At 39.6% G+C, this 24,303-nt stretch overlaps 1 long non-coding RNA gene across 2 annotated transcripts in view; it reads left to right on the plus strand.

Moving 5' to 3' along the window:
• Positions 1–24,056, plus strand: part of LOC131189193 (uncharacterized) — a 25,135-nt gene extending 1,079 nt beyond the window's left edge. Inside the window, exons 2-3 of one of the 2 annotated variants that reach the window (XR_009152942.1) lie at positions 22,167–22,261; positions 23,610–24,055. This is a non-coding gene — a long non-coding RNA (uncharacterized LOC131189193). Of the gene's footprint in view, positions 1–22,166; positions 22,262–23,609 lie in introns of both variants that reach the window. The other variant, XR_009152943.1, reaches the window with a different exon arrangement.
• The last annotated feature ends 247 nt before the right edge of the window (positions 24,057–24,303 follow it).

The raw sequence follows: 24,303 nt of genomic DNA on the forward strand, positions 1-24,303 counted from the left end.
AGTTGAAGAGTTTAGAACCAGGGATAAAATGATGGGTTGGAGATCATAACTCTGGAAATAATAACTACAAGTTCTTGTTTAGGTATTTTTCTTCCCCGATTCTCTTCTTTGATGCAAGAGAACCCTTTAATGTATCTGCTATATTTTCTGTAGCTACAGTGTGGTAAAGTGAATCCTGTGATGTAATATTTTTATAACTCTGTTATCATTATATTCTTTATATAAAGATTTCAGGGCTATGTGCTAATCTTTTGTATGGACTTCTGTTACAATTCACTGTTTTATGAATCATTCAGATGGCTGTAACTTTTGATCTTTGAAACCAGTTTTCGGAGGAGCTGGCATGCTTAATTGCAAGGTTCCATGTGTATGTGGCACTTTCTATATATATAATCATGATGCTATTGCATTTGTGTAGCTGTGGGCTGTGCCATCCTGCAGAATGTAAATGTAATGGATTTTTCCATGCTAAAACTTTAGGCAGCCCTTTAAAATAACTATTTTCAGATGTAATCATATTTAGAATTAGATATGTATAGTTTATATTACTTATGAAAGTTTTCATCTTTTGAATGTCTTTTTTTTAATGTGATATCAAAAGAAAAGATATTTCTGTTTGATCTTAAGTGTAACTTTGTGTTACATTTAACAGAAGATGGAAGTGGTGGTGATTATCAGTTTTTGCTATCTAAGCAAGAGTTGTCTCCCAACTCCAGCTGGCTAGATGCTTCTGGTACATTTATTATTTATTGTATTTGTTGGCTGCCAATTTAACCACAAAGTGATTACTGCAACTCTTTTTTCTGTATAGGTTCTATATTGATACCATGTTATTTCTTGTACTTCTAGAAATTGACTATTAGGGAGCAGCAAGAAGGTGCTTTAATGCAATATATTTTTTCTGAAATTCATATTGAATCAAAAAGGATAAAGAGATGAATTTGAATAATAAATACATCATTTATGTTTTATCCTCTGTTTGAAGAAAGAAACATACAAGTTAGATTACCTAAGCCAGTGATGGCAAACCTTTTTGGCACTGAGTGCTCAAAAGGGAGCAGGGATGCGCATGCTTGGCGTACTCGTCTGGGCCGCAACCTGGAAGAGGAGCTGCCCAGGGCGCACCCCCAAAAATGAACTTCCTGTTTCTGGTGTGCATGCGGATTCTGGCCAGCTAGTCTTCTGGGTTTCTGGCACGCATGCGTATGTGACAATCAGCTGGCCGGTGTGCATGCTCATGCAGGAAAATGGAAGACCAGCTCTTAACAGTTTCTGGCACTGCTATATGCAAAAAGGCCAGCTTATCGTCACATGCGCATGGGCACCAAAAACCTGGAAGAGGAGTGGGCAATGCCGCACGTGCAGGCAACATGGCTCCGCATACCACTTTGGCCACGCATGCCATAGGTTCGCCATTGCGGACCTAAGCATTACTTATTTTGTCTTGCTTCAAAGGAAAGAAATAAAAATAAATAAGATAAAAAATAAAAATTAGTATTTCAAAATATTGATTATTACTAAGGTTGTAGTCCTTAGCATAGCCAGTTAGTAGCAGGAATTATAATAATTTCAAACATTATTTTTGAATACCACTTTTAGTGTTTTGTTAAATTATTTGTTAAAAATAGATATCACTCAAATAGATGATCATGAATATAACTTCTAATTATATTGCTTGACCTGCTAATATTGAAATAAGTTAACCAATATGGTTAACTTTCTAAAAGTGAGAAAGCAAAGAGAGACAATAGAGAATTTGAGGTAATTAAATAATACAGTTTTAATCTCATAATTTATCAGCATTTTATTACAAAAACTCTTTTAAAGAGTGAAAACAATTAAATTGGATCTTGTTCAACTCCAAATGACAAATGTTTACATAGTAGTGCAATCATCATTACATTTTTGATAAAAAAAATTGTCTGGTATATACCTCCTAAAAACATAATGTATATCTCTGAATACTGAAGAATTTGTGCTTAGGTTATACCTAACAAGAAGGTGCTTTGATTAGTCATTATGATTATAAAATCTTTTTAACTAGTGATTATGATTTAATAATTACATTGACCCTTCATTTCTGACTTCAATCTTTCAGGGTTCTTTAATTACTTATTCAAAAGTAAATCCAGAAATGGACTTTGTGCTTTCTACTGAGAGGAGATATATCTATATACTAGCTGAATGCCGGTGCTCCGCTACAAAACTATGTGATCGGGCTTAACAGATCGACATTTACAGCTTGAAAATTAATGAGTAGTTATGATCAGCTCTCCTCTCCCCTTCTCTCCCTCAGACTTGCCCACAGAACCCTATCCGATCCCCTTCTCTCCCTCAGGCTTGCCCCACAGAAGTGTCCCCTATCCTTCTGTCCCTCAGCCATGCCCCACAGAAGCCTCCCGTATCCTATGCCCTGCTTTCCCTCAGCCTTGCCTCACAGAATCCTCCCCTATCCTATTCCCTTCTCTCCCTTAGGCTTGCCCCATAGAAGCCTCTCCTATCCTATCCCTTTCTCTCCAGAGTTATTTTCAGGTTAGGAGGGGGAGTAGAAAGTCTAATTAGCATCAGAGCGTGTTAATAATAATATAGGAAATACTAATACTCTGATGGTCATTTCAAAAAATCCTTTCTATATACGGGCTGAGACTTCCAGCGGTGAAGTCACGCTGTAGCGATAACCACTCATGTCGTAATCATGAAATCTCCAGAACTGTAAAGCCTACAAACTTGAAATTTGCCACGTATGTTCCTCTTGGCTTCTAGGTGCTCACTAAGAAAGGTTTTTTTGAGGTTGAGGGAGAGAAGGGGAGAGGAGAGGCCGATCATAACTACTCATTAATTTTTAAGCTGTAAGTGTTGATTTATCAAGCCCGATCGCATAGTTTTGTAGCGCAGCATGGGTATTCAGCTAGTATATATATAGGCCTACAGCCATAGAGTAAATTATAGCAGTCTGACGAATTGGCAGTCCTTATGAATAAAACAAATTCAATGGGACAGGAATTCTATTCTTGGGAAACAGTTCTATTAAATATATTTGCTAAATATTAATATATTTAAGGTAAAGGTAAAGGTTCCCCTCGCACATACGTGCTAGTCGTTGCTGACTCTAGGGGGCGGTGCTCATCTCCGTTTCAAAGCTGAAGAGCCAGCGCTGTCCGAAGACGTCTCCGTGGTCATGTGGCCAGCATGATTCAACACCAAAGGCGCACGGAACGCTGTTACCTTCCCACCATAGGTGGTCCCTATTTTTTCTACTTGCATTTTTATGTGCTTTTGAAACTGCTAGGTTGGTAGAAGCTGGGATAAGTAACGGGAGTTCACCCCGTTACACGGCAGCACCAGGGATTCGAACCACTGAGCTGCCAACCTTTCGATCGACAAGCTCAAAGTCCTAACCCCTGAGCCACCTCGTCCCCCTTAATATATTTAGGAAGACATAAAAATGAACAATATAAATAACTTGTTTGTACAACACAACTTATTAAAATTAATTTAAATATGAGGCTGAAAACTTAGGCTTTATAATTGTAAATTGAAATCAAACTGTAAACATTTAGATAATTCTTACCCATCTCCCCATATCAGAGGAAACAAATCCTAAGTTTAAAGGGATGCTTATATATACAACCGTAGCCCAACCAAATGTATCTCTTGAACAGCAAATACTCTCAAAATAAATACCAATAACAGCATACCTGAATTCCAGTCTCTTCTTTTCTGTCAAAAATGCTGTAGCAAAGCTTGTAATCATTTAAAATAAATAATGGCTATGGTTAGTATTGAACATGGATGATTTTTTTTATGAATAGAATGTCAAGTGGAAGTTAAAATGAGATTAGAAGGAAGGCTATATTGAAGTTGGAATTTAAGCAGAGTCAGGATTATGAGGAGATTGAGTAGACTATAGTTTCATTAGAGAAGCCAAAATGAAGGCAAGCAAAGGAATATGGTCACACACATCAGTATCATCAGAAAATAATCATGACCCATAGATTGGGACTTCCTAATGGTAGGGAGAAATGTGATTTATACTTAATTATAAATTTTTTAAAAATTTGAAACACAAATCCTTGCTCATGGCTTATAAGTAAATTTAGTTGTCAGTGTTTTTAAGTGCCTGTGAACCGCCCTGAGTCCTTCGGGAGATAGGGCGGTATATAAATATGATTAAATAAATAAATAATAAATAGAAAGAAAAGAGGAAAAATTATAGATTATTCTATGAATTGTAGCAAAGGACCAAGATAGAATAATGGTGTCCATTCTTATTTCACATATAATACCTGTTTGGGCTATAGTAGAGATCCAGTTTGATGTGATTAAGGCATCAAGCTGGAAACCAGAAGACTGTAAGTTTTCGTCCCCGTTGGGCACAAAGCCAGCTAGGTGACCTTAATTCAGTCACGTTCTCTTAGTCCTAGGAAGGAGGCAATGTGGTAAACCACTTTTGAAAAACCTTGTCAAGGAAATTGCAATGACCTGTTGAAGCAGTCTAAAAGAATTGGACATAATTGAACAGAAGGAAAAAAATTACTGCTTTTCAGTGTTGATGAGATAATGTACTGTACTATATTTTAGGATAGTTTAGGGGAACAAAACAACTATGTGGTACACATCAGTCTCCTATGATATCTTGATGCTTATCTTCTAGAATATAACACCCAAGGAGCTGTTTCATCTTTCCCCCCATAATTTCCTATTCTCTGGGTGATCAATGGACAACTATAAACTATTGACTTTGGTGTCAAACGTACAGATTTCAGAAAGAACTGAAGTTACTAAAATATGTTTTTTCTGGGCCTATATTGGAACTGTTACATTGAATAAATTGGAGTAGGGAGTGAAATAGCAAAAGTTGCAAATGATACTGACTTACAGTGGTCAAGCAAACTTCAAATTGCTCTGTAATTAGTTAATAGAATGCCAAATATGATAATATTGATTTGTGATTCACTAAAACCTTAGTTTTGTTATTTCGCTGGGCAAAAAAGACCATGAATATTGGGAATTGTTGTGAAGGGCAATAAGTATAAAATAGTAATTATAATTTCAGGTAACTATTTTGGCCACATTTCCCAAGTAGTATTACCGTATATACTCGAGTATAAGCCGACCCGAATATAAGCCGAGGTAGCTAATTTTACCACAAAAAACTGGGAAAAACTATTGACTCGAGTATAAGCCTAGGGTGGGAAATGAGGCAGCTACTGGTCAATGTAAAAAATAAAGATAGAGCCAAGTAAAATAACATGAATATTTATTTGAACGAAAAACAATAAAAGTGCAAAAGGGGGTCCCCAAAAAGAATATGGTATCAAAAATACAGTATCTTTAAAAGTAACAGCAACCAAGCTAACGAGAGCTAAAATCCCTCAAAACTGGAGTTCTCCTCCTCATCATCTGTTTGTCCAAACAGAGCTTCAGCTACTTCAGCTTTTGTGTTGTTATCCGATATACGTTGTCGCCATCACTGAGTTCACAGTCGCCATCATCACTGCTGTCACTCTCATACAATGCGCTGTCTTCACTGCCATCCATAGCATTACTAATGCCACATTTCTTGAAGGCACGTTGCACCATGTCCTCTGGAATATCTTCCCATGCATCACGAACCCACTGTGCTATTAGTTCTATGTCTGGCTTTCTCAGATTTCCAACTTTTGTCAGACGAGCTTGACCAGATGTCATCCATTCATGCCACATCCTTCGCACACGGTCCTTGAAAGGTTTATTTAAACTGACATCTAGGGGCTGCAATACAGATGTAAGCCCACCTGGAATAACGGCCAAAGTGACTTGAGATGACTTTGCCAATTTTTTTATGTCATCAGATGTGTGGGCTCTGAACATATCCCAAACTAACAGTGATCTTCTAGTCCAGTCCCCACTCCTCAAGCAAGAGATCCTATACTGTTTCAGACAAAGGATTGTCCAGTCTGTTCTTTAAAAACCCTCCAGGAATGAAGTGTCCAATAAGGTTCAAATTGCAAGTAGTCCTCAATTTAAGACTGCAATTGAGCCCAAAACGTTGTTTTGTTATTTTCCCTAACTGTATGTATCCCCTGCCCCCATTTCGTCAGGCTGCCATCAAGCGAAGCACGGCTGAATATTATTATTATTATTATTATTATTATTATTATTATTATTATTATTATTATTATTATTATCATTATCATTATTATCATCATCATCATCATCATTATTATTATTATTATTATTATCATTATTATCATTATCATCATCATCATCATCATTATTATTATTATTATTATTATTATTATTATCATTATCATTATTATCATTATCATCATCATCATCATTATTATTATTATTATTATCATTATCATTATTATCATTATCATCATCATCATCATCATCATCATTATTATTATTATTATCATTATCATTATCATTATTATCATCATCATCATCATCATCATCATCATCATCATCATCATCATCATCATCATTATTATTATTATTATTATTATTATTATTATTATTATTATTATTATTATTATACCGCCTTCTCCCGAAGGACTCAGTGCGGTGAAGTAAGATTCAACAGCAGCAGGAGGAGCTGGCTCTGTGTTTGTGTGTGTGTAGTATGCTGCGTTGGCGCCCTGTTTCCTGGTGCTCTGCTCCTGACCCCAGTGGCAGTCCTTACTCTCTCTCTCCTCTTTCTTTCCTTCTCGTTCCCCAGTTCAGAGCTCGGACTGCTCTTATTTTCACTCCCCTTTCTTTCTTTCCTTCCTTACACCAGCCGCCCACCCATGCCAAGGTCTCCTGGCTTTTTCGCTCTCTGTAAGCAGCGGCTTCGGCAGCGCCCCGCCTCCAATTGGTTTGGAGAAGGAAAGCTAATTTGCTGATCTGCGAGGGTCGGTTTCTTTGCCTCCTTCTTCTTCCTCACTCGGGGGAGTGAAACGCAAAGTATAGTTAGCCTGAAAAAAAACTGAACCGTGTGACTGGCGGGAGAGAAGGACGGCGCCGGGAGGGGCGGGGGGAGAAATCGTTTGTTCTTGCCGTATTTCTCCGCTTTCCAAGAGTCTTTTTTTTTTTCACCTCTTTCTCCCCACCTCCCCAATTTCCATAGGGGGGGAAAAAAACCCTGGGGAAAACTTGGCAAAAAATAAAATAAAATAAAAAGTACTGAGTGCAAATGTTTTTTTTTTATACTGTAGTTGGAGTTTTCCACGTTTCTTTCACATTCCGAGGGCGAGAGGAGGACGAGTAAGAGGAGGGCGAGGGTGACAAACGCCCCCTCCGCCCCCTCCGAGGGCGAGAGGAGGACGAGTGAGAGGGGGGCGAAAATGTCGAACGCCCCCTCCGCCCCCCGCCCCCTCCGCCGACCACCGCCATCAAAAAGCGGCGGAAGAAAACGCCGGAGGCCAGCCGCCGCCCCAAAACGAGCCGGCCGAGCTGGCAAAGCATGCCGGCAGCATTTGGGCTCGTCCTGCCGGCCCAGCTGCAAGGGTAGACTCGAGTATAAGCCGAGGGGGCGCTTTTCAGCACAAAAAACGTGCTGAAAAACTCGGCTTATACTCGAGTATATACGGTAATTAATGAATCACACAGCTGAACTGACAGTATAGGTTATACACCAGAGTCCTTGTTTTACATTATTTTATTGTATTATTTTAGAATAGAGTAGAGTAGAGTAGAGTAGAGTAGAATAGAATAGAATAGAATAGAATAGAATAGAATAGAATAGAATAGAATAGATTTTTTTATTGGCCAAGCGTGATTGGACACAAGGAATTTGTCTCCCGTGCATATGCTCTCAGTGTACATAAAAGAAAAGATACGTTCATCAAGGTACAACAATTATTATTTGAACATTGCCCTATTATAAATGATAGAATTTTAGAAAATTGCAGCTTTTCATAATGTAGATGCCGGTGTACAGTCCTCAAATAGCATACTTCAGCACATCAGGAAGGCGTTAGGTTGGAGGAGACTCGCTTTGGGAAGTTTAAGTTGTTTGATATAAAAAAGTCCAAATTCGTTATAGGAACCAGTCTGCTAGTTAAATTGTTGCACAAACACAAAGCGGTTGGACTGCTGTAAATTCATGTTTCCAAAAGCTCAGGAGCCAACCTTCCCAAGGAGCTTTGGAGAATTACTATACAAAGGCCAAAATGAGATTGAAGAAGAGATCTTACAATAGGAAATGGGGGGCAGGCGGGAGGGAACATTAGAAAATCTCACACTTTCTCAAGGTTTCAGTGTACTACCAAATAAATAGTAAATTGGTTTTGAAAACGTGTATTTGTACTCATGGTCTTTGTATAGAAGATTCTTATTTAAGATGAGAACAAGAGGGGTGAATAATGCTTTAATTTGCAAGTCAAACACACTGATTGAATGGCTCCCCAGTGTTTTCTCCTTAGATAGATTTCTTTTTTTAAAAAATCCTGAGAACTTCTGTCATAAACTAAAAGCTGCCTATGTAAAAGAAAGAATTCAAAATATTCAATTGATTTAAGCATTGCTTTATATTCTGCCATTCATTCCATTGCAATTTCTTTACTGGAATTATAAAGAAGACAGCAGATTGACAGTCATTTACCAAATTAGATTTCAAGAGACAACTATTATCCAGTGACATATATAGCACACAATTCCAAGAGGTTTGATTTTAGGTGCACATTTCTATGTTTTAAATTTTAGGCATTTTTTAAAATCAATACTATAAGGGTAATAATTGGTCTTTGTTATTATAAAGCAATACCCATATATGCAAAATCAGTTTGATTACAATTCACATTAAGAATTTGGAAATGGTTATGACCCTTTTTCTTCCACTCAAAGAAGTTTTTAGGAATAATTTATCATTCAAATATTTGAATATAACAGTGGTCTGTTAAAGAATAACATCAAAAAAGTAGAGACTATATTGTGAGGCTAAACTTTACAATTTTCAAATTGATTTGCCCTATGCCAGTGATGGCTAACCTTTTTGCCATCGCATGCCAAAAGCAGGGGGAGCACAGGGGGTCGGAGGGTGAAAATGGCCCCTCTCCCCCGCCCCGGAGGCTGAAAGCGCCCTTCCAGAGCCTCCGTGTGAGCTCTGTACCTACCTGGCATCCAAAACGGGCCATGTGGAGACTCCTGGGAGGGGAGGGACTCCGTGGGCAGGGCCAGCCGTAAAACGGCTGGCGCGCTGGAGCTGAGCTAGGACAATGGCTCATGGGCCCACAGATATGGCTCCGTGTGCCACCTGTGGCACGTGTGCCATAGGTTCTCCATCACAGCCCAATGCTATCCATTCTGTTTTTTGATTCTAAAATAGCTATGAAACTACTTAGTATCTTTTATAACATTGAAGCAATACAGAAAGAACACTAAAACGTGATTTGGTAGCGTACAAAAATTTTGAACTTTTCCTTAAATTATGAACATTTCATGCTGATATAGAGAGAGACTGGAAAACTTACTAGAAATACCGATTAAATGTCAAGTTTGTGTAATTTATAAAGAAGTTGGATTATTTTTGATCAGCAGTAGTAATCAAGGTGACACAGCACTTAATATTTTTGTGTGTGTGTGAGAGAGAGAGAGAGTGACAAAGGTTGGTAGAATGAAAAAAGTGAAAGAAAATTGCTGAAGAATGACTGATAGCTGTTTCATTGGATGCTAGCAGTGTTTCAAGATGTTGAGATTGCTGTATCTAGTATGATTGAAAACTTAATTAGCTTATATTCCCAATTTGATGCTGCTGCCCGGCACCTATCCAGGCAGGTGGTAGAATAATTTCCTCATGGGTCCTTCAGCAGGATCACCTAATTCATCCCCCTTTGCTGATGCAATTAGACATAGCTTCCAGGTAATTTCTGTTCTTCATTGTTCTTTGTATTTCATATGGCTATGCCAAACTGCAGCAGTTGTCTTTTAGAATGTATACAGTGACTCTCTAGAGTTTCTGTGGTCTACTATTTAACTAGCTTGGAGGAGAAACAGGCAATTTAAATTAGACCTACATCAGTATATAGGTACTAAGTGCGGCTAAATCACTGGTCCCCTTTCATGCGATCCTGGCTGTTCCAACTTGCTGCAGGATGCTGTGAATGGATCATTGTGCAGTAATCTTGTGGTGTATTTTGGCTTTTCATTTTTCTGCATTTCATACTTGAGCACATCTTTGTTTATCTGAATAACATTTTCTCAGATTACTGTTAAAGCTGTTTTCCCAGTGGTTTAACTACTTCACAGCCAAAGGATTGCAGTATTTCCCATGTTTTAATAAGGAATTGTTGATGCAGGTTGGTATGGTGCTGACAGCATGTGGGTGCCTATTTCTGTCTAACAACAGAGCTACTATTGTTCTGTGCAGATTAGAGGCATTTCTTTCTGTATCAAGCTGTGGAGATTTGTATGGTCAGCATGAATAAGTTTTGTGTGGAAAATGGGCAATGTACATAAAAACAATAAAAATATCCTCTTGGTACTGTTGAGAGATTTCCCAGAACTATTGGAGCAGTTTTCCCTGTTCTGAACTTGTCTGGCAAGATTTAGCAGAGGAACTTCGGCTTTTTCCATGCATAAAAGCATCTTCCTACTCTACTCTAATCTTAGGCTATTTCAATGTTCCACAGCTGGCTGGGGAATTCTGGGCATTGAGTTTCTCACATTTTAAAACTGCTAAAATTGAAAAACACTGGGTTAAAGTATCTCTTTTTCTCTCTCTAATATGGCAACTGAGTTTGTAAGAGGGAAAGGAGAAAAACAAATCTTTGTTCTATGGGGAGCACCATGTTGCTTGGTTGAGGAATAAATGTTGTTTCCACATGTTGCCTCTCTAGCTCTCCAGAGCATCATTTGGGCTTTTGAAAGTGCAGATGGCCTGGAAATATATCATACTACATATTTAAGGCAGATGGCAGATGAAAGCTTAGCACAATGCAATAGTATACAAAACTTGAGAGGAACAGACATACTGTAATTTATCATTGCATCTGATCTTGAATCCATTCAAGGCGTTAAATCAGGATGCTTCCAAAGGTAAGAACCTTAAGTATTTGACAAATACACATTCCCGTCAAGAGCACTTTTTGTGGGGATTCCATATTCCTTATCTGTAACAGAACATCTTATCTTTGAAGGCAACAAAAGGATCAGGAGTTTTCAAATTTTATTAAGACTTTTTTGTATAAAATAAAAAATGAACTTAACAATTTCTGGTTTTGATAATTAGGATAGATTATTGAAAGAACATGAGTCATTAAAGAGGTAAATTTACAATTCTTATAATTGCTGCAAAGAAAATTAGATTTTTTTTCTTTGACACTAATAGTTAAAAGGTTTATTTCAATTTTATTACAACATATTACTTTTATTTATATACAAATCTCTAAAATATTTCTCTCTCTTTTTTATTTCTTTCAATTTGATCCCAATTATTTCAACACTTTTAATTCTATTCATTCTGCTGATGACTGACTCCTCACTAAGTCAACCTTTCCATTTAAAAAAAAGTATTAAAATCACTATACATTTTCTTTAAAATAGGCAGACTTAAATATTTATTTCTCTTTTTGACCTATGTTGTTTTCAACTGTTTTTTTTTTCACACTATACACATTCTATATCATTCTTTTGTCCTCTCCCCCCACCCCACCATTATTGTCTTATGGAGTTCTTGGTTCTCTCTGAGCTTGGTTGTTCGCCTGTTCTTTACCTGAATAGGTAACATCATCAGCGCTAGTGAGTGTGGACATTTGCTCTCTATTTATAAAGTATAGTTTGCCCTGCCAATATTGATGAGCTGTGGTTTTCTCCCTGCTAGTTCTTGATTATGTCATTGTTTTCTGCTTCTTTGTTTGTCTGGTGTTAATCCCCATTTCTGTGGGTGTAGGCTGCTGGAGGGCATGTGTTCTGGTCTTTTTTTATTTCTTTCTTAACTTTTTGTTGTCTCTTTAGAATGAGGTGTAAATATAGTTTATTTCAGTGGTGAAATTCAATTTTTTTTTACTACTAGTTCTGTGGGCATGGCTTGGTGGGCATGGCAGGGGAAGGATACTGCAAAATCCCCATTCCTTCCCCACTCCTGGGGGAAGGATATTGCAAAATCTCCATTCCCACCCTACTCTGGGACCAGCCAGAGGTGGTATTTGCCAGTTCTCCAAACTACTCAAAATTTTCACTACTGATTCTCCGAACTACTCAAAATTTCTGCTATTGGTTCTCCATAACCTGTCAGAACCTGCTGGATTTCACCCCTGGTTTATTTCTATGTGTCTATTAATGGCTTCCAGGAATTCCCTAGCATTTTTGTATTTGGCTTGGCCCAGAATTTCCCAGTTGAGGCTGGCTGAATCTGTTGTGAGATTAAGGAGGTTTCACTGTGTCTTTTGCCTGCCAAGAGTTCACTCTGCCTATCCTACATAATGACTGTGATGACTATATCCTTAAGTGTCCTTTTTCATACCTTGTGCTAATCTAATTCCACAAATGTCTTTGGCACTCTGTAACATAGTTCTTTATATGAGTGTTTAAATACTTTCACATACTCGGAACCACTTTTCATTTATTCTATTAGGTGTTTATTTTCTTATTTTCACATAGAAGATTCATAGAAGAATCTTTATACCCATACTCCCCTTTCTTCCATTTCTTTTGATTTGTTTCATGTTCATAGCTCAAAATTAAACACAGAAATAAGTAAATAAATAAATGCATACACATATACATGAAAAAGAACATGCAAAAAAAGGCTAGAGTTAAAGAAAAGGGGAAAAATAGTTGAAGTGACTTTCATTCCTCTGTACAGAATTAAAAGCAAACTCATCATTCCACCTTCTTCTTTAACATTACAATAATCATTTCAGCCTTTACTGAATATTTTTTCAAATCCAAAAATCACCATTTCACTTTTTTTCCATTTACAGCAGAAAGTCCAGTTCCCAGTCTTTTATAAAAGTAGTTATTATCTTGTCTCTGACCAGGCAGGTCAGTTTTGCCATCTTTCCTAATTCTTTGCAATCTTTTCCTCCATTGTGGCTATTTTAGTATTTCTCCATCTTTGTGCATTTAGTAACTTTGCTGCAATTACTTTGTATAAAACCAACCTTCCATGTTCTTTTCTATTTGACTACCCATAAGTATCTATAAAAAAAGTTCTGGTCTCATCTCAATATTTATCTTCTAAATTCTTTCTATTATCACAAGTATTTGTTTCATTTATTTTTTCTTTTTTGATTTTTCAGAAGTTCACCATGCATGGTAAAAAGCGTTCATAGATACAGTCCATGAAAGGAGCTTCACTATTAGAGATCACCTTTCTTCTTGAGAATAGTGTTCTAAAAGCATCTGGAATTTGATAATAAGCATGTGGCTTGCAAATGATAGTTTTCAGTTACTGTGATAAGGAAAAATGTGCATCTTAACTTTTAACTATTTAGGAAAAGATGATATAACACTTCAGATATCAGATGTTCCATGTTGATATAACAGCTGAGTTGATCCATTTCTTACCTCAGTTTGATATTATGCTTGTCATGAAATTTATTGTCAAGAATAACGAAATATTAACATAAATGTCATAAACAATACATAACCTTTTTTATGCCAATTCACCTCCTACCTCCATCCTTATCAAACATCCTTAATAGCAGGGCTGAGCAGGAATTCAGATTCAAAGGGTAAAGTGTTATTTGGAGTATATATGTTTGTGTGGACGCAGAATCTGCAGGAACACTTTAACCAAATGTCTTTTCCCAAGATTGCTTGCTAGTTTTGGGACTATATTCTTCAGTCCAAATAAAAGGTCTATTTGGTTTAAGGTGTTCCTGATTGCTGTGTTGTACACACATGTGTCTCAAATCACATTTTGCTCTTTGAATCGAGATTTCTATGCAGCCCTGCTTAATATTTATGTAAGTTCATTTACCTGAAAAGTAGGTTATTAAAATAATATTTATTATCATACTAAAAAGAATGGTTACTGCATTTTCTGATTGATTCTAGGGATATTAACCGGAGGACACTTAGTCATAGTAACAGAATAAAAATAACAGAGTTGGAAGGGACCTTGGAGGTCTCCTAAATAATTCCCTGCTCAAGCAGGAGACCCTATACCGTTTCAGTCAAATTGTTGTCCAGTGTCTTCTTAAAAATCTCCAGTTTTGGAGTATCCATAACTTCTGGAGGCTAGTGATTCAGGATTTTAGAGGAATACTAAACAACCCACAGCCCATTGGGTCATACTTTCAGAAATATTTCCTTACCTAAACAGAGAAAATGATGGTCAGGTGGCAAAAATGCAGAGTGGAAGCAACTGCCCACTTTCTGCCAACTTCCCATTGACTTTGCTCATTAGAATTTGGCAGGAAGCATCAGAAATCACAATTACATGATTGTGGATAACCGCAGCAATCTTGCAGCAAGCACAATTTTCTGAATACAACTGTTGTGAAGATCCTGAAAATGTCAATAACATGGGAGTATTGGATCCTGGATTTGTACACATTCTTTAAATTAACAGTTGTGAGGTACTTGAATTTATAAAAAAAAATGTGTTGCAATGCTCCATTAATTGAGAATTATAAATAGAGTTTTAATAGTATATAGATAGCTTTGATCAGCTTGCACTTACGTGCAACATTAGCTTTCCTTTTCCCTTTTCTCTTAGGCCATATTTAAATTTTAATATCCATTAATGTAACCTCCTGCAGTTCAGCATGCAGCTAGCTAGAGAAAGCCAAAATGCATTAGTAGTTGGGTGTGGTTGGAACTAAGCCATCTTTGATATGAGAGGGCAGAGTTAATATTCACCCAGCAGTAGAGTAAAAGTCTTGCATTTCCACTCATTTCATATAACCAACAAACAAGGCTGCCTTATACTTGGATGTTATAGTAACTGATCTACTACTTGGAGCAAAGTCTAGCTCTGCTTTCAACTTCTTAAAGCTTTGGTTGTGCCTATATTTCATTAGGGTCCAAAATATATTATAACCTGCATATCACCTGAAGATATGCTTATATGTTAGAAAGTGACAGCAGTAGAAGACTGACATATGTGTGTCTTGGTTTTGTCATGCCTTCAGATTTGAGGCTGAGTCTTCATGGATTTCTTTTTAGTTCATGATTTTAACAAGAAAAATAAGGGAAGGTAAGACCTTGCTTTATAAGAAGTTGGAAGATATCATTATAGGCAGACAGAACAATGACTATAAGCAGGTCTAGATTGCATTGCAATTAAAAAGACATTACTGTAAAATCTGTAAAACAGCAAATAATCTCACAGAACCGCAAGGAAGTTAGCAGAGGAACTGATAAAAATAATTAAAATATCACATAAAAGAAATAGTAGGACTACAGCTTAAATATTCTAGGAGTAATCACATCTCTTCTAACCCAAGCATGACATATTAGCAGCAAGGAGTCTTGTGGGAATCGTTCTGTCAAGGATAATTCTGTCAAGGACATTATGCTTAAAAGCCTGTTCCTTTTTTCAAATCTCAATGGTCCAAGGAACAGATCTTCATCTGAAATTCAAAATATTCAAAAATGTTTTTATAGAATGTCTCTCTCAAGATTGCGTGCCCATCTTCTTACTACTAATTTATGTACCGCATCTTTTCTCTAATGAGCAAAATGGCTTCTGTGGTCAGTTTCTTAAATTAGCAGTCCTTGGCATTTTGTAAAATAGCCAGTTTGGGCAACTAAGTCATAAAAATATATTTGCAAACAGTGTACGAGCAATTTTAAGCCTCTGATCAGGAATAGGATGTAATGAGGAATGATCATTTGTACATATCAAATAAAAATTAAAGTGTTTAGATTCCTTCATGAGTTAATTCATTAAGACATTTTCTGTGATCTGGTATTGCATGAAGGGCTTAAGTTTAGCTCTTTGGATGATTGATGGATTTTTCCCCACTGCTTAGTTGGACGTTCAGTCCAGCATATGCAATTTCCGGGGATGATGTCTACAGTCCTCATTGCTGATCATTATCCTTTCTCTTTGTTGCCTTTGTTTCAAGTCACTGTAGTCACCTCTCTTCCCTCCAAAATAATGGGTGATAAAGCAAATGATGTTTCCTTGGATAAATGTTACTTTAACACAGGAATGAGAAAGAGGCAAAAGCATCATAATGAAGACATATTAGAAAAAAGATATTGCCAAGGCATGTGGTTAGATGTAGGTAAAGAAAGACTCTATAGATCAAGGGATAAACAATTATGCTGATCCAAACAATGGGTGAAAGGCATCATGTGGGGAACTCTGCTATAAACAAAGCTGATTACAATCCCAAATAGATCCGTGAAAGGTGGTTGTTTCTGCTCAAAGTACTTGCTCTGTAATGAGATTCTTGATGAATGGAGCATTGAATAACATACTGAAGTGGGCTTTGAAGAACTATAAATAGCCTCTGCTGGAAGAAAGGAAGATAGCTGTAAAGGATGAACTTGATGATAGATACAGGATGGGCAACCTAAAAGGATGCTGATTTCTGCTTCTTAATTTCCTTGCTATCATAGAGATTAGTACCAGTATTTATCCGGGCATATAGGAGAGCATTCCCTGTTTCTTGGCAGTCTATTTTCATATTTTTCCTGCTGCTATTGGTGCTTTAGAGATGAATCACCCTGTGGATAGTAATTTTGTTTTGATGATTCTTCCCTGTATATAGAAATAAGAATGTAGGACATATATTTTATAACCTGCTTCACAAAATGAGAACGTATCTTTTCCCCTTTCCATACCTATGTTTTAGTCATAGGAATTGATAGCCCAAAGGCTGCAGAACTAAACTGGAATTCAAATAATCTTTATTGAAACATGTATAGACCAGTTTATTATTTAGAAAGGATCAGTAAACATTTTGTTTGACTGGATTGTGCAATAGTGATATGATAAGCCTATTTTAATATGATTCACTGAGTATTAAGGAAAGATGAATGTCAGATCATTCAGATTATCAGTAAAACTTACAAGAAGAGATTTTAAAAATAAATACATTACAATTAGTTAAAATAATAAAACTATAAGACTCCCCCCCCCACTTCTTGGACACATCCCTGCAGTTTTCTTTGCAAGATTTTTTAGAAAATAGTTTTCCATTGTCCCCTTCCTAGGGCTGAGAAAAAATGACTGGCCTGGGGTCACCCAGCTGTTTTTTGTTTAAGGTAGGAGTAGTATTCAGTCTCTCAGTTTCTACCCTGATGCCTTAACTACTACACTAAACTGGCTTGCTAACCTAACTTTTAAAACCATATAATGAAATAAAATAGTTCTTAAAGCCAAGACAATGTTTTACTTGCCTTTTATATTTTTTTATGTTTGGAAATCAAATTCTAACCAAGAAGCTTGCCCCATGCATAACACAAAATACCAATTTGCTATCTCTAGTCTAATATATAATAGAACACTTTACAAACAGTGGCGGAAAACATTTTCAGTTCAGCTTGCTGTGAACATTTCTTACACTTTAAGCAGTTATATGTAGGGGGCATCTCATAAGTTTGAGAGCTGTGGTGGCGCAGTGGTTAGAGTGCAGTAGTGGAGGCTACTTCTGCTGATCACTGGCTGCCAGCAGTTTGGCAAATCGAATCTCACCAGGCTCAAGGTTGACTCAGCCTTCCATTCTTCCAAGGTCAGTAAAATGAGGACCCAGATTGTTGGGGGCAATATGGTGACTCTGTAAACCGCTTAGAGAGGGCTGTAAAGCACTATGAAGTAGTATATAAGTCTAATTGCTATTGCTATTGCTATTTGATAGTGAATCCAACTCACATTTTGCCTATAATCACTAATGAATCATAACTTCAATAGAATTTTGGATTCAATAGAGTTTTATCTCAGCCTTAGGAAGAAGGCAGGGGCAAAATCACTTCTTGCCAAACCTTGTCAAGAAAACTATAGGGACTTGTTCAGACAGTCATTAGGAGTCAAGATTGACTCAAAGTCTCAAAAGAACTTCACATAAGGCAGGTATATGATTTGTTGTTCAATAGTTCTCAAATGGTTAGAGGAAAGCAATCTGATATTTTTCTTCTGCGCATGCGCGTTATGGCGGCGTTTTGAAACTCATGGAGGCGGCGGTCGGGAAGTCCTTGGGCCGCGATGCCGTTCAGCCGCTTGCCTAGCTGCCTGCGCTCTGGTCCCGCATTTACGATCATCTCGGCCGCCGAGAGTGAGGGCCTGGGGCCTCATTGAACTCTCGGCTGCCGAGTACGGAACCGGAGAGGTTTTGGAGCAGCGAATGGCGGCGGCCATGTTGGGGGGGGGTTTGAAGAGACGCCCGGCATGATTCAGCTGATTTTCCGGCCGTTTGGGCCGTGGAAGGATATCAACGAAGGAGCATTCCGAACATCGACGGAGGGCATGGAAGGTGGTATGCTGGATACCGGGTGTTTCGGATTGCTGCTAATTGTGCTTGCTGGGACGGAATTTGGAGGGTAAGAACTTGAGGCAGGAACATCGCCTCCCTCCCTCCCTCCCTGCTTGGACTGGAACATCGCATCTCCCCATTGCTGACTTTTGCCTTGGCTGTCAAAATGGGGGTAGGAACATCGCCTCCCTGCATAGACTGGAACATCGCTTTCCCCACGGAGGTTTGATCTGTCGGCCTAGTGGGGAGGCAGGGACGGCATGAGGGCACCGCGGAGTCGTTTTCAATTAAGGACGCGTAACCGGAATGCGAGGGAGACCTTTTCAGCTTGTGGTCCCACGGACTCCTACGGACTAGGACCCACATGGTTATCTATCTAAGGGTGGGTCCCGCGATTTTTTGGATGCGACGATAACATCTCCGACGGCTAAGGATGGACACTTTTCCGCAATTGTATGGACAACTTCTCCATGAGATATTCATTTGCCGAACTATTACGACTGCGAGGTTCCCCGCCGCAGGAATGGCCTCCAAGCTATCGAGGGCTTATTTTAACGAAGGGTCTTGGGACCCAGAGAGGTGGCATGCCAAGAAGAATTTGTGGGGTTTTTAAATAGTTTTTAAATAAGGGTTTTTAAGGGGAGGGATTTGACGGTGGGGGAGGACCCGTCGGGAGGGATCCAGCCCTGTGCTAGTTCGCGACTTTACGCCATCTTGTCTGAAGGCAGGGGGGGAGGGCGTTCCAGGTTTAGAGGGTTGTTCGATCTGTACGGTAAGTGGGAGAGGCAGATATGGCGGGGAGGCCGATCGAGTTATGGGGGCACGTGTTCGATGTCTGAGAGCGATCACGTGCTCGCCCTCAGTCCCCACCTGCCTCGGGTGGCCATGATCCTCAGAGCTTGGATCTTCGGCTGATGTTATGTAATGCCCGGTCCGTGGTTAATAAGGCTTCCCTGATTTGTGATCTTATTCAGGGGGGGTCCGCGGACCTCATGGGCATTACGGAGACCTGGTTGGGCCCTGAGGGGGGGGTCCCCCTTGTTGAGATGTGTCCTCCAGGCTTCCGAGGATTTCATCAGCCGAGGTCCAAGGTAGGGGTGGGGGGGTGGCGGTTGTTATTAAGGAAGATCTAGAGCCGAGGGAGACCACTGTTCCTCAGATTGCCGGCTGCGAATCCCTCTGTGTGCGTTGGGGCTATAGGAATCAGTTGGGCTTGGTGATCGCGTACCTGGCTCCTTGCTGCGTGACCACAGCCCTGCCCGAGCTGTTGGAGGTACTGGCTGCTGTGGCGGTTGAGACCCCCAAACTTATAGTCATGGGGGATTTCAACTTGCCATCAGTTGGCTTGTCATCGACGGCAGCTCGGGAGTTCCAGGCTTCCATGACGGCCTTGGACCTGATTCGAGTAAATGATGGCCCTACGCACACAGGGGGAGGCATGCTGGATCTGATTTATATCTCTGGACAGTGGTTAAATGATCTGGTATTAGATGATTTAGTAACAGAACCAATGTCATGGTCGGATCATTTTCTCCTTCGCCTAGACTTCCGAACCGCCATTCATCACCACAGGGAGACGGAACCTATACGGTGGTTCCGTCCCAGGCGCCTGATGGACCCTGAGAGGTTCCAGATGGAGCTTGGGCCATTCCCTGAGGATCTGGCCCACGGCACGACTGAGGAACTGGTCGTGGCCTGGGAGCAGGCCGCGGCCGGGGCCCTGGACCGTGTCGCGCCTTTGCGGCCTCTGACCCGGCGCAGATCTTGTCCGGCCCCTTGGTTCTCCGAGGGGCTGAGGGAGATGAAACGCCGGAGAAGATGCCTAGAGAGCACCTGGAGTCCAGTCGCCCGGTTGATCGGACACTAGTTAGGACCTATTCTAGGACCTACCTAGTGGCAATGAGGGAAGCGAGGCGCCCTACGCCCACCCTCATTGTGTCGGCAGATAACCGCCCGGCCGCCCTGTTTGGTGACCCGCCTCTCCTACATCAGGAGGTGCGGATGACCTTGCAGGGACGAGCCGAGGAGTTTAGTGGTTATCTATACGATAAAATCGCCAGCTGAGGGACGGTCTGGACCGAATGTGGGATGATCCAAGCGAGGGAGAGGAGGCACGCCTTGTTGAACACGTTTGGGATGAGTTTGACCCTGTGGCTCCCGAGGACGTGGACAGGTTGTTGGGGAGGCTTCACGGCACGACATGTTTACTGGACCCGTGCCTTCCTGGCTGGTACTGGCCACTCAGGCGGTGACACGAGAAAATGTACAATAGCTTATTCCCTATTTTTTAGAATATGAGATGGAAATATATGGATACCTGCATTGGCATTAGGCCAAAAGTTTGTGCCTTTTTTCCCCTGTTTCCTACCGAAATGGAACATTGAAAATAAATTATGCAAAGGGCGTCAGGCCTCTGCCCATCTGGCTGCTCATCAACAGGAAGCCGTCAAACCTGGATAGAATGGGACCAAATTCGGTGTGGCAGGAGAAACCAGCAAAAGAAAGTTTGAGTTTGAAATTGAGCTGGATCCAATCAGGGTTTGCAGGGAAAAAAATCAGAAAAAAATTCCCACTGAGTCCCTATGGGAAAGGCATTTGGGCAGTAACTTGCAAGGCTTCTGGTTGCTTCATTCTTAAACATTGTTCTCTTCTCGTAATGTGACCCAGAATGGACAGAGCTTAAGGGGTTAGAGAGGTTTCCAGAAGCCATGCTCTGCATGTTTTTCCTAACTTGTTTAGAATTTCTAATTTATTGTAAAGGTAGTCAGCTTCTAGAGGTCGTCACAAAACAACACCCAGCATAATTTTCAGTTCCAAGAATAGGCTGCCTATAGGGTCCCTTAAGTATTCTTGGAAAATAAAACACGGTGGGTGACTAACACCTACTGCTGTGTTTGATTCTAAAATATATATATATAAAGTAAGCTGGAGCGTTAGAAAGCATTTTGCAGGAAGAGCAGCCAGATGGGATATTGAGAAGTAAAACCTCAGCAGTTTGCCTTCTGGCAGATGTCTGTTTTGTGATTATCTATGGCCACTGTGGCATGTACTTTTGGAAAGCACAAATCCCTCCCGCGTCAGCCCAATGACAGCTAATGTAGGAAAGTGCCATATCCTCAAAATGCAAATTTATCCACAGTAGCCCAATTAAGTTTGGGTGTCGTTGTTTTAAAATAACAAATCCAGCTGTTAATTTGAATGTTGTTCTGTGTCGTACATGGAAGATTCCCAGGGAACTTATAGTAGCACCCACTGGCTGTGTACATGCAGCATTCTGAACCCGGAACCACCAGGCTAGCCACCTATGGTTACCGTGTTCCTATAACAAGCTGTTTCTAAACAAATAAATTATACAAAGGCTTAACACGATTGCCTAGTTTTTAATTACATTTTAAGCTACTTTGGTTGCTTGTATGAATCCCATCTGTATTCCTCTTTCACCAAAGAAAAGGATTTTTTTCCTTCCCTCAAAATGTCATGCAGGTTCATTTTTATGAGCCCTCACAGAGAAAAATGCATGCACCTTTCTTCCTCTTGGGGGAAAAAATACCCAGAGCACCCCCATCCACTTCCTTATAGAATTGCTCTGGCCCTCTTCTGAACAGCAGGCAACTGTGCGAAGGGGACTCTAATTTTCCTTATGTGGGTTGGGTTTGTTATTGTTGAGGGGGATTTCTTGTTGGTCCCTCCCACGAGGGGGCGGATGCTGTTGCCTAGCAAAGAACCCTGAACACACAGAGGTGGGACTATCGAAGAACAAAGACAGATCTGCTGATATCTTCCTCTTTCTTCTCCTTTTTTCCTCCTTACTGGTCCGGCTGCTCTCAGTAATAGCTTGGCCTGCTGCCAACGGATCACGTGGCCCAAGTTGTCCCCTTTGTATATGCAGCAAAGGGGCAGGTTGCTCCAACCGCTGTTATGAGGTAAGTTCCTTGCTAAAACATGTAGGTGCTTTGTGCGTTGGAGTGTCTTTTCTTTGGGGTGTGGATGAATTGGTCAGCCTGGGGTTTGACCTGGATAATTGCTATGTGTTTTTCACCAAACCGGGCAATGGCTTGGCAGAAGAAAAGAAATCTGATTTGTTTGTGATTTTAATAACAAAGAATAGAAGGCTTAAGCAACACTTTTTTCCCTGCAGTGCCTGTAATCCTCTCCTTTGAATTTTCATTTGCAAACTTTATTTGCACAGCTAGATAAAATTCATACATTGTATTGTGTGTTTGTGAAAGTTTACCAGCTTTTATTTGTTGAATGATATGTTTCCGGCTTGTTTTCCTTGTGTCGCTCTCCTTCCAGCTTGCTTTAGATTTCAGGTATATATAAATAGAGTTAAATATGCTCTCACATGGATAATAATTTTAAAAACCCTGTTATTTTGTAGTAAGACCTAGCAATTAAGTTTTTCAAAGATGTTCATAAAGATGCATGTTAATGACAGACTCTAGATTGGAAGTAGGATCATTTTATTTTTAAGCACATTGAACAATTAACTATCACAAATCCTAATGCTAAGCATTTGCCTCCAAATCTTTCGCTCATCAGTGAGTAATATTCCTGCTTGTTTTTGGCTGTGGTATAAGGATCAAGACCACCACCACTGCTACTTCTCTTCCTCCCTTCCCCCCCCTAAATTGTACTTCTATTTACTTAATCTCAGAAAGGTTCTCTAAAGTAGAGATTGCAAACAAAAAGAAAAAAAATCCCTGTACTTTCTCTTACTTTACTGGAAACATTGTTCCTATTCCTGTTTGTTCATTCTGGATCGTTAATCACTGGAAAGGAAGTCATAATTCCTTACAGTTTCTCCTGTTTTTTAAATGACAGTTAAATCAATCTTCTAGATTCCTAGGGTTACGGGGGCAGTAAGATAATATCAATTTTGATGTAACTGCCATCTTTACCTCCATCTGATCTTCCCAGTAACATGCTGTGCACCATATTGGCGCTTTTACAAGGAGGTGCAGTCTTCAAGTATGGTGGGAATTTCCTTCATTTCCACTTTTCAAATGAAAATGGGAATAAGATCTTTATTCACAATATCACTTTGTTGGTTTAATCTTTCAGAATCTGTTGTCTAAGTCAGGGATCTCCGACCTTGGTCACTTGAAGACTTGTGGACTTTAACTCCCAGAATTCCTCAGCCAGCTTTGCTGGCTGAGGAACTCTGGGAGTTGAAGTCCACAAGTCTTCAAGTGACCAAGGTTGGAGACCCATGGTCTAAGTAACCTGTGATTTGTACTAACCCCTTTGTTTTTTCTTCCTTCAATGGAGGTAATACTGAAAGATTATGTCCACTATGGTGTACCCAAGGGAGGAGAAAATGGACAAGCTAAGCCAAGAAGAGATTATCTCCAACACTAAGCTGGTGATGCAAGGGCTGGAGGCCCTTAAAAATGAGCATAACTCGATCTTGCACAGCCTACTAGAGACTATCAAGTGTCTGAAGAAGGATGAAGAAGCCAATCTAGTACACGAGAAAGCCAACCTGCTGCGCAAGTCAGTGGAGATGATTGAGTTAGGACTTGGAGAAGCTCAGGTGAGCTATATTTTGTACATGGATCAAAAAAAGCAACCAAACACAGACAATCAAACATAAGGATTCAAATACACTGTCTAGAGCAGACATGCGTACTAAGTAGAAACATAAACAAAAGCATACCTTTTGTCTATGAAGTGCAGAACAATCAAACTAGCAGGCACAAAACACATTGGTAAATAATCCACCTTCTGAGTGCTGGTTTTTAGTTTTATAATTGTATGGATAGAATTGAAACCTGTAATTGATAATTGATTATGAGCAGAGAGGACTTTTTTGAGTTTTCACTTTTTGGCCATCTGCTCAAGCATTGGCTTCTTTTCTCTTTTGAGTTAGGAAAAATGGGATTAATTGTTCAGAATAGCAAATGTCATGCAGGTTCATTTTATGAGCCCTCACAGAGAAAATGCATGCACCTTTCTTCCTCTT

Source organism: Ahaetulla prasina, chromosome 1, assembly GCF_028640845.1.
Source record: "Ahaetulla prasina isolate Xishuangbanna chromosome 1, ASM2864084v1, whole genome shotgun sequence".
NCBI classification, from domain to species: Eukaryota; Metazoa; Chordata; class Lepidosauria; order Squamata; family Colubridae; genus Ahaetulla; species Ahaetulla prasina.